This window comes from Peromyscus maniculatus, chromosome 19 (assembly GCF_049852395.1).
Source record: "Peromyscus maniculatus bairdii isolate BWxNUB_F1_BW_parent chromosome 19, HU_Pman_BW_mat_3.1, whole genome shotgun sequence".
Taxonomy (NCBI): Eukaryota; Metazoa; Chordata; class Mammalia; order Rodentia; family Cricetidae; genus Peromyscus; species Peromyscus maniculatus.
Genome location: NC_134870.1, coordinates 66344941 through 66355902, shown reverse-complemented (window position 1 = coordinate 66355902; position 10962 = coordinate 66344941).

Below are 10962 nucleotides of genomic sequence, written 5' to 3'. Positions count from 1 at the left end.
GGGATTTAGCTCAGTGGTAGAGCACTTGCCTAGCAAGTGCAAGGCCCTGGGTTCGGTCCTCAGCTCCAGAAAAAAAAAAAAAAAAACAACCAACTTCCCTTACTGTCTGATGCTTTAGGAAATGGACATGGGTCTGTAGATGGTGAGGCAGAGAGACTATGGTTTATCACAGTATGCATGCTTATTTCATTAATACAGTTCTTAGGTTTTACAGTATGAAGTATCTCAAGAAGAGAGAAAAATGTGTCTGGGATGTAGCTCAGTTAGTAGACTGCTTGCTTAGTATGCATAAGATCTTGGCTTCGATCTCCAGCAACACCTAAACTGGGTATGAGGGAACACACCCATAACCTCAACACTTGAGCAGTAGAGGCAGGAGGATCAGAAGTTCAAGGTCAACCTTGGCTACATAGGGAACAACTTTTGGGAGTTGGTTCTCTCCACTGGGGGCATTCTAGGTTTGAACTCAGGACTTCAGTCTTGAGCAGTGGGCACTTTTGCCTGTCTGTGAGCCATCTTTAAGACAGGATCTCACTCTGTAGCCCAGAATAGCCTGGAGCTCATCATGTAGTCCAGGCTAGTCTCCAGCTCCCGGTGATCTTCAGTCTCTTTAGTGTTGAGATTACAGTCGTGAGCTGTTATGTTTGGCCTCCACACTGTTAAGAGTTCAGTTCAACCGGGCGGTGGTGGCGCACGCCTTTAATCCCAGCACTCGGGAGGCAGAGCCAGGTGGATCTCTGTGAATTCGAGGCCAGCCTGGGCTACCAAGTGAGTTCCAGGAAAGGTGCAAAGCTACACAGAGAAACCCTGTCTCGAAAAAAACAAAACAAAACAAAACAAAACAAAAAAAAAAAGAGTTCAATTCAGTGCTACTATATAGACTTGTATTATTGTGTGACCCTCACCACCATCCATACCCAGAACTTCCATCTTCCCCAAGTGAAACTCTATCCATTAAACCGCAAGGCTCCACTTAAATCTCCCTTGTTTTTATTTTAAGTAGAGAAGATCAGTATTATGCAATTCATTCTACAAACATTCATTATCTATCATGTGTCAAATGTATAAGAAAATGCACACATAAATGCACGCATAAAGTGTAGTTCTTTTATTCACTTAATTAATTTTGGGAGAGGGTATCACTATGTAGCTCTGGCTGGCCTCGAACTCACAGAGATCCAGCTGTTTCTGCCTCCTGAGTGCTGGGATTAAAGATGTGCACTGGCACAGCGAGCAGTTTAGTTCTTTAAACAAAATTAGTTGTGTGTGTATGTGTCCCCTGGCACTTGTGCCACAGTGTATGTGAGTGTGAAGGTCAGAGGGCAACTTGGTTCTCTCCTTCTACCTTGTTTCTGAAGCAGGGTCTCTCTCTCTCTCCACTGCATACTCCAGGATAGCTGGCCCCAGCTTTCCACCGATTCTCCTGCTCTGCCTTCCATCTCTCTCTCCACAGGAGTGCTGGGGTTACAGGCCATTGTTTCAGGTGTGAACATGAGTTTTAGGGTTGACCTCAGGTCATCAGGCTTGTGTGACAAGAGGCTTTGCTTGATGAGTCATTTCCTCTGCCTCCAAATTTAGCTCTTGCTATCCACAAACTCCGACCAGAGAAAGGCACAGGAAAAAGTATGACGAACAGATGACAGATTGAAAGGTTAGGGAGGCTCAGGGGCCACCAGTGCTGTGGACTGAAGGGAGGAGGTGAGACGAGCTAGGCGGGAGATAATGGCATAGGTTCTCTGCGAGCAGCAGGGCCTTCCTTGGCTCTTGCTGAGCTTAATTGGGGGTGCTAGGGTACGAGACAACCAGTGGCCATTAAAGCCATCATCAGCCACTGGCCTCTGTATTCCTTCTCTCACCCCCAGAAGGAAATGAGGACAGAAAGTGAGCAGAGTGAATGTAGATTTGATAAGGAAGAAACTCTGGAGAGTGGGAGGGCTCTAGGGAAGGTCACTACAGCTTTGTCCTGTACATTTTTATGGATCTAAGGGTGGGGACTGAATGGAGACTGAGGTGGTCTTTATTGGGATTGGTTGTTTTTGAGTGCGCCGTGGGTGGAGCCGGTAAAAAGTACATTGTCTTTATGTATGCTCCCTCAGCATGCATTAGGAGAGTTATTGACACATTTTGGGGAGGAGTCATACTTAGTATATGCATAGCTTCTGTGTGCCTATGTGCCCAGCCCTTAACTACCCAATGGGAGCTACCTCTTATTTCAGTGAGTCATCAAAAGGAAGAGATTATTTTCCATTGCTGGAGACTGAACCCAGTGCCTTGTCATACCAGGCAAATGCTAAGCTACATCCATCCCCAGCTCTCAGAAAGGAAATGATTTTCAGCAGAAACTTGAAGTACAAGTAGTATGAAATAGGATTTTTTTTCCAGGTCACCGTAGGAGAGGGATGCAGATTTGGCAGAAATGTCTTCAAAAACCAAACATCAACAAATGTATGTATAACAGTCCAGGATGAACCAGGCTTATGTGTGAGAGGTAGAGATAATTTAATGAGAGGAGTTGGCTAACCAGGCGACGGAGGAGCCAAGGTGCCCAGCAGTGGATGCAGGAGCTGATGCTATCTATAACCTAGGAACCAGCAACTGAAGGGAGCCCCAAACATTCTTAGGTCAGAAGTAAGTGAGAGAAGATAATAGCAGATGATCCTTTGGTGGAGCCATGAAACTGCCTGAAAGAGAAATGAAGGCATCTCACAGGTGGTCTCCTTCTTCCTGCCACTTCTCGATTCCAATCGGCCAAAAGAACCAAAGCAGCAGACCATTGAAGTAATGGAGATGCTAACCACAGTGGGTGGTTTCCGGCTGGGAGCAGAGGGACAAGAAGACGTTGGGGGGCATCACTGTGGGGTGTCCACAGAGGGGCTACCTGGAGCTCAGAATGAGAAGGAGGGATTTCCTGCTCCTCAGACCTCACAGTGGGAGGTCCAGCCCTTCCAAGTGGGTGCTCAGGCTTCCGTGAGGGTTTAGGAAGTTGTCTTAGTTATGGTTTCTATTGCTGTGAAGAGACACCATGACCATGACAACTCTTATGAAGGAAACCATCTAATGGGAGCTGGCCTACAGTTCAGAGGTTTAGTCCATTATCATCATGGAGGGATATGGCAGCATGCAGGCAGACATGGAGAGGTAGCTGAGAGTTCCACATCTGCAGGCAACAGGAAGTGGTCTGAGACACTAGGTGGTATCTTGAGCATAGGACACCTCAAAGCCCACCTCCAAAGTGACACACTTCCTTCAATAAGACCACACCTAGTTCATCAAGGCCACACCTCCTAATGGTGCCATTCCCTTTGGGGGCCATTTTCTTTCAAACCATTGCTGAAGTCTTTTGTTCACCAACATGAGTGTAGGCATTGCTTTATTGAGAACCTAACATGGCAATCGCAGAGACTAGTGCAGAGTTCCTCTTAGTAGTTCTAGTGTGGAGTAGGGGATAAACTATCAGTGGAGGTTGATTACATTGGATGCCTTCGTTATGAAGGGAGCACATTTGTTTCCATAGTAATAGATAGTATTCTGAATGTGGGCTGACTTCCTATTCTTAATGTGACCTTCCTTCCTCTTTTCCTTCCTTCCTTCCTCCCTCCCTTCTTCCTTCCTTCCTCCTTTCCTCCATCTTTCCCTTTCCCTTTCTTTATTTTTGGTGGGGGGGCAGGGTCTCACTATATAGCCAAGGATGACCTTGTGATTGACTGTCTCAGCTTCTTGAGTGCTGGGATCACAGGTGTGTACCACCACGAATGTGGAGTTTTCCTTTTCCATGTGGACACACAGTGCCGCCACCACCCAAGGACTCAGGGAATGCCTTCTGCCCTGTAACGTAATCTGCATAACATCTCTGCATAACATCGCTGCTGCCCGAGGAATCATCTCACAGTGGGAAAAAGTGACAACAGGGACAAATCCACATCACTCACTGTCCCTATCATGAGCCCCATTGGGCTTGGTGGGTGGAAATAAAGACTCAGCTGTGGTGCCAACTGAGAACAGCATCCTGAAATGCCAAGGTTTCGGTTTACAGGATGTGGTGTGCGCTTTGCGTCGGTGATCAAAGTATGATGCTGTTCTTCCCAAGACAGAACACACATCTCAGAATCAAGGGGTGGATGTAGAAGAGGCTCTATGAATTACTACACTTAAGTCGTTCACGGAATTTTGGCCATTCTTGCAACTCTGGGTTCTGTTGGCTTGGAAGTCTTGGTTTCCAAGAAAGGAATTCTATGGGAGGCACCATAAAGTTTCCGTTGGATCGGAGGATGAGCCTACCATTTGGCTACAAACTGTGGCTGGCATGGTTGGCTCAGCCACAGAGAGAAAGCTGGTTGCTGCCAAATGATGTGGACAAGGAAGGCTGTGTTTGGAGTCTAGTCATTCTCTTTCTCACTCTTCCTTTTCTGCTCTTCTTCCTTCTTTGTATTTTTTCTTTTTAAAAATTTATTTGAATTCACTACATTTATTTACTGTGGGGGTGCATGTCACAGCACACCTGTAGACATCAAAGGATAACTTACTGAGGTTTATCCTCTCTACAGTGTGGGTCCTGGGGTTTGAACGCAGCTCATCAGCCTTGGCAGCGAGTACCTTTATCCGCTGAACTATCTTGCCAGGGCCCTCCTTTCGATTGCTTCTGTAGAAAGGGTCTACGTAGCTTAGGCTGGTCTGGAACTTAGGAGCCTCCTGCCTCAACTTCCCAAGCGCTGCAATTACAGGTATGTAGCACCAAGCCCGGCCTTCCCTGACCATTATCTGTTTACCAAGGAACAACTGCTGGTCACAGAAACAAAGGCTCACTTTAACTCAGGAGTGCTCACTGATTACGAGTCACACTTGACTCAGCAGGCTGACCTTGCTGGGAATGCCACAAGGAGGAGGTAGATGTTGTTTAATGAAGTTGCCATGATTCATGTAAAAGAATAAGCAATCACTTCCTCTCCCTCTAAATGCAATGCCTACCAAAGCAGCTTCAGTGGGTGATATTAAATGGGTAGCAGGGATGATACAGATAAGTCAACCTCCTACTCGTGGGAGGTGGACTGATGGATGCTGATAGCAGGACTGGATGATAAGTGTTGTGTCAGAGGTAAGAAGGGTGACTGCAGGAACACAGAGGAGTGCTATCTCAAATTGGAAGTAATCTGCAGTGAGGGCTTCATGGAAGAGGCAGCTCTTGAGGGGAGGGTCGAAATGAGGGCGAGGTACCTGGACCAGTGGAGGGAGGCTGTTGGGTTCATCAGCAGGGAACTGGGACTCATGCTAGAGAGATCAGTCTGATTGATATTAGTGTTACAGTTGCATTGGAGGCCCGTTAAGGGAGAACTATTTCCTCAGGTCAAAAGAATGGAGTTCACCTCTGGGTGGACACCATTGTCTCCTCCATTAAGAGTTAATCCAGTTGAACAAGGCATGGTGGCACACACATTCGATTCCGGCAGAGGCAGAGGTAGAGGCAGAGGTAATCTCTGTGAATTCCTGTCCAGCTGGTTTACATTCCAGGACAGGCAAGGCTACATAGTGAGACCCCATCTCAAACAACTCTGTCTTGAATGACTTCATCCAGTTGGGTGGATCAATCACTTGGCTAAAGGAAGTAATCCCCAAGAAGGCTGACTTGCTGAATGCCATGCTAAAGGGACAGGGTTGTTTTAGAGACACAGCCAGGGACCACATGAGAAATTCTGCTAAGCCGGGCCTCACAGGGCCTGGGTTTAAGTCAGGCATGGGAACTTCAGCAAGAGAAGTCCTGGATCTTGGCCATCACCTTGAATAACGTGACCACTGCTTTCTCTGATGATCTGATTCTCCAACAGGTGTACCTTGCCTCCTGCTTGGCTACAAGTGCCCCGCATGCCCAGCCCTCTTCTTTCTTTTCTTTTTAGCCACACAGCTTGCTTTGACTCACTGGTGGTTTTGACTCATGGTCTAAATCCCTTTGCCTGATACCTTCTCCCTCGCATCTCATTGCTGATTACAAGGTCCCTTCATCAGGTCAAAGGCTGAGTAATCTGATCAGCCAGGTTCATTCCCAAGGGCAGAGCTGGGAGTTCTAGGCTTCCCACAGGCATCTGTCAGCACTGGGCTTGGATGAGACATCTGCCTGGGAGGTCCAGGTCAGGACAGTGACGCCTTCTTTACTAAGCTGACCCTCATTCTTCCTCTCCTCCTGTTCTCCGACTTCAGTCCCACCTAGAACATTCTCTCGTTATCACTGTGCAAAGTGTTGCTGTGAGAACCATCCACCACTGGTCTCCAAATCCAAAGCTCTCTCAACATTTATTAGATTGTACTTTTCTTTCATCTAGTTTTGAATGAGAACACACTCTCATCGTTTGAAAGTCAAAAGCTTTCCAAAACCTATAAAATAATAATAATAATAGTAATAATAATAATAATAATAATAAATATTGGGGGTTGGAGAGATGGCTCAGAGGTTGGGAGCACAGTTGTTCTTCCAGAGGACCCAAGTCCAGTTCCCAGCTCACAACCATCTGTAACTCCAGTTCCAGGGGTTCTTCACATAGACATACATGCAGGCACACCGATTCACATGGAAATAAGAATCATTAAAATAAAAAAAAAATCTTTCCGTTCTTTCCCTAGTCACCCAAATGCCTTTCCTTAGAAGTAGCCCTTGTTTGTAGTCCCCTCTAAGTCTGTGAAAAATATCCCATAAATTTGTAATACATGTATTCTCTTTTTTCTTTAAGATTACTTACTTTTTTATTTTATGTATAGGGTGATTTGCCTAACTGTCTGTCTGTACATGTATGCAATGCCCACAGAGGCCCGGAAGTTGAAGTTACAGAGGTTGTTAGCAGCCATGTGGGTGCTGGGAGCCAAACTGGGGGTCCTGTGGAAGAGCAATTGGTGCTCCTAACTTCTGATCCATCTCTCCAGCTCCCCTCTTTGTTATCTGGACAAAAATGTATACTTTATATACACTCCTTTGTAGCTTGCTTTTTCACCTAAATTTGCATATTGAAGATGTATCTTCTTTATTTATTTGTATTTAGAGATAAGATCTGCGTTATGAATGCTGGCCATCCTGGGACACACTATGTAAACCAGGAGGGCCTTCAAGATGCTATGGTCTTCCAACCTCTGCAGCTCAAATGCAGGGACAATTACAGGAGTTTACCTCCATGGCTCACCTCCATGGCTCACCTCCTCAGTCTGGAAGCTGCTCCTTAGTATCCCCTTACATTATTCAGTACATCCCTTTTTATGTCTGGAATGCTGTGATTTCCAGCTGCCAGCTGCTGGGTGATTTATATTTGCTGTTACAGAAATCCTGTGGTAGATCCCGTTCATAAGCATATGCATGTACATATGTGTAGGTGAGTGTTTTTATCCTTCTAAGCCAAGAGTAACTCCAGTCCCGGCCTTGGCTCTGAGCCTTTGGGAGTAATGCTTTCTTCAGCTGGAAAAGTTAGCACATCGGCCTTGCAGGGAGCCTTTAGGTCATGCTCCCTGATACTCACAGTCCACCTCTGAGTCAGAAGGCTGACTTGATTTATCATATAACTTCACTCTATGTAGGATTATCAGTGGCGCAGGAAGACCAGAGTAGCACTGTCACTTGGAGATTCTCTCAAGTTAGGGACCTCCACTCTGGTGAAGCAGATCTTTGAATGTGTCAGAGAAGCCAGATCAGCAAGCCTATTGGATACAGATAAAGGCGCAGATATTCTGTAGGTTTTAAGTATGGACGTTGGGAGAGAAAGCGACATGCTCTGAAAAAGAACAGTGCCAGCCAGACGTGGTGCAAACCTGGGATCCCAGCACTTGGGAAGTAGAGACAAGAAGATGAAAAGAAGTTCAAGATGGAATCCAGCTTCATTTACACAGTGAGTTCTACACTAACACAGGCTATATGAAACCCCATTCTAAAGAGGAAGGGAGGACGGAGAGAATTAGCAGCAGCAGCAGAAGATGACAACAACCACCAGCATCACCAACATCACCTCCACCACTATTTCCGTCAGTCTTTACCTCCCCATCTCTACCTCCACCTCCACTACCATCTCTTCCACCTCCACCGACACCACCACCTCCATTCACCTCCACCTCCCCCATCTCTACCTCCACCAACACCACCTCCACCATCTCCACGACCACCTCCACCATCTCTACCTCCACCGACACCACCTCCACCTCCACCACCATCTCCACCTCCTCTGCCTCCTCCACCTTCACCATGCACTTTGAAGATATGGGTGCAGGGATCTCAAGGGGAGGGGCCATTGTACTTAGATGTCTTTTTAAAATATAATTTATTTTTTATTTTATGTTCATTGGTGTTTTGCCTGCCTGCATGTCTGTGTGAGGGTGTCAGAAGCTCTGGAATTGGTGGTGTTACAGACAGGTGCGAGCTGCCATGTGGGTGCTGAGAATCGAACCTGGGTTCTCTGGAAGAACAACCAGTGTTCTTAACCACTGAACCATCTCTCCAGTCCCCTCAGATGTCTTTATAATGATTATAATGATTGTTTTTGTCTAAGTTACATTTGTATGTACTTTTATACCAAGGTTTAAAGATTAGGTAAATTAAAAAAAAATTAAGTAAGGGTTAAAAATTGAGTGAAAAGCCAAGTGTGGGGTTGCACACCTTTAATCTCAGCACTCAGGAGGCAGACACAATAAGACCTCTGGGGAGTCTATGCTAGCCTGGTCTATATCGAGAGTTCTGGGCCAGCCAGGATTACTTAGAGAGGCTGTCTCCAACAGTAAATAAATAAATAAACAAACAAACAAACAAACAAACAAACAAACAAATAAATAAATAAAAAGAGTAAAAGGAGCACATGAACTGCTTTACTTACTTCTCTGATCCTAAAGAATTTCATTTTGTAAATGAAATTAAAAGGTTTTTTTTTTTAATTAAAAGGATTTTTAAATTTTTAAAATTCTATGTGTATGAGTGTTTTGCGTGCATGCATGTCCATACATCACTTGCCTGGTGCCTAGGGAAGCCAGAAGAGGGTATCACTTACCCTGGATCTGGAGTTACAGATGTTTGTGAGTACCACGTGGCTGCTGGAAATCAAACTCGGGCCTTCTGGAAGAGCAGCCGGTGCGTTTAACCACTAGGCTATCTCTCCAGCCCTGTGAGATGATTTCATGAGGTGCATTGTTTAGATTTAGGGGTGAGAGAGGAGTGTGCTAACTCAGCAAAACTCCAGGCCACCAACATTCTTAGGACTAAGTAAGTAGTTTGTTATTTTTTTGTTTTCATTTCTTTTCTTTTTTTTCTGATAAGTCAGAGCCTCACTATGCAGCCACGGCTGGCCTGGGACTCGCTGTGTAAACCACAGACCACAGAGCTCCTCCTGTCTCTGCACTAGATCAAAGACATGCACCATCATGCCCGGCCCTCATTTCTTTTGGAGCAAGCGTTATCTCTGTGGGCAGTTACGGCTTTATCAATTGCGCTAAAGTTTTTTGACTTTGAATCAGCCACACACACAAATTAGATCCGAGGGTGGGGGGTGCTTTTTCTCTTTTTGTGCCCCGTTAGCCTCCCTTGTCCTTCTGTCCTGCTTCATAATGGATTCACAGAATTCTGGTTGATCTCTCTTCAAGGAGGAGGTAACAGGACTTAGATGAATAGGGTTTTCCCTACACAGCCAAGACAGGAAAGCACCTTCCACGGAGTTTCTTCCCAAGAGATGGACTAAAACCTCTCAGGTGCTTTCATAGCACACACAAGCCAGGTTCCCGAGGAAAAACCTCACTTGGTCTTAGGGTCTCATACTCAGGTCTTATGCTCATCTCAGGTCGCTGCCAACTTCACACTGTCGCTTTTGGTGAGCTTCAAGCCTGATTGAAACCTCTCTTCTTTTGGTAGTGGTGCCTGGGACTGAACCCAGGCTTCGCACTTTCTAGGCAAGTGTTCTACCGACCAAGGTACACGCCCAGTCCTCTGCATATTTCTAGTTTTTAAGAGGATGTCTGTGCGAAAAGCTGACTTTGAACTTCAGTCCTCTGGTTTCTGCCTCCAGAGAGACAAGATTAGTGTGCTCCACCATGCAGGCTCCTCATTTTTGCCTTACAGCAAAGTTGCAAAAACTGTTTCTCTTCTCTGTTTATGCAGTGAGCTCTGTATATCCCTCAGCAGCCCCTCCGATGGTGGAAAGCCGATCGAACAGTTCAGTGAGTGCTCAGAACCAGAGGCTCAACACTGCCGCACGGCTATGCCCTGAACCACGGACCGGAATTTCTTTTCTTTTTTTTAATCACTTTAAAAAACTTATTTGAACTGAATTTGGGCTCATTGAAAAGCCTTTATTTTTCTTGAAGCTTTTGAGCTTTCTACCATTTGCCGGCTCTCGAGATAAAAAAAGACACATAAACAAATAATAAAGAAGCAGTAATGGAAACTTTGAAACCCAGCCAGCCACGCCTGGACAACTGGCTTACCCTCAGCGTTTGTAGTCATCTTTTTTTACTTTGTGTTTTATAGTGTGCAAATTTAGTTAAAGTGACTCTTTATCTAAACAAGTGCTTTTGTGTGAGAGCATAGTTTATAAGACACAATGAAATATTGGAACAGTGAGTGCCCTTCAGCAAAAAGTGCCATGGCCTTCAGGAGCTCTCCCATCCAAGACATCAGCTTTGTAGAGATGGAACCCCCCAAGAAGCCAACACTGAGATTTCCTTCTCCTTCCTTCTTTTCTTTTCTTTCTTCCTTTCTCTGCCTCCCTCCCTCCCTCCCTCCCTCCTCTCTTTCTCTTTAAAGACAGGGTTTTTCTAGAAACAGTTTTCTCTAGACAGGCCTAGCTGTTGACCAGACTCAGATCCGCCTGCCTCTGCCTCCCGAGTGTTGGGCATTAAAGGTGTGCGCCACCACCGAGCGGCCAGTGCTGGGATTTCTAGTCCAGTCTTTCCCAATGAGTTGCTAGCGAGACTGTGGTAGACTTTTGTATATTAAGTGCACAATCATTTGTTGTTTTT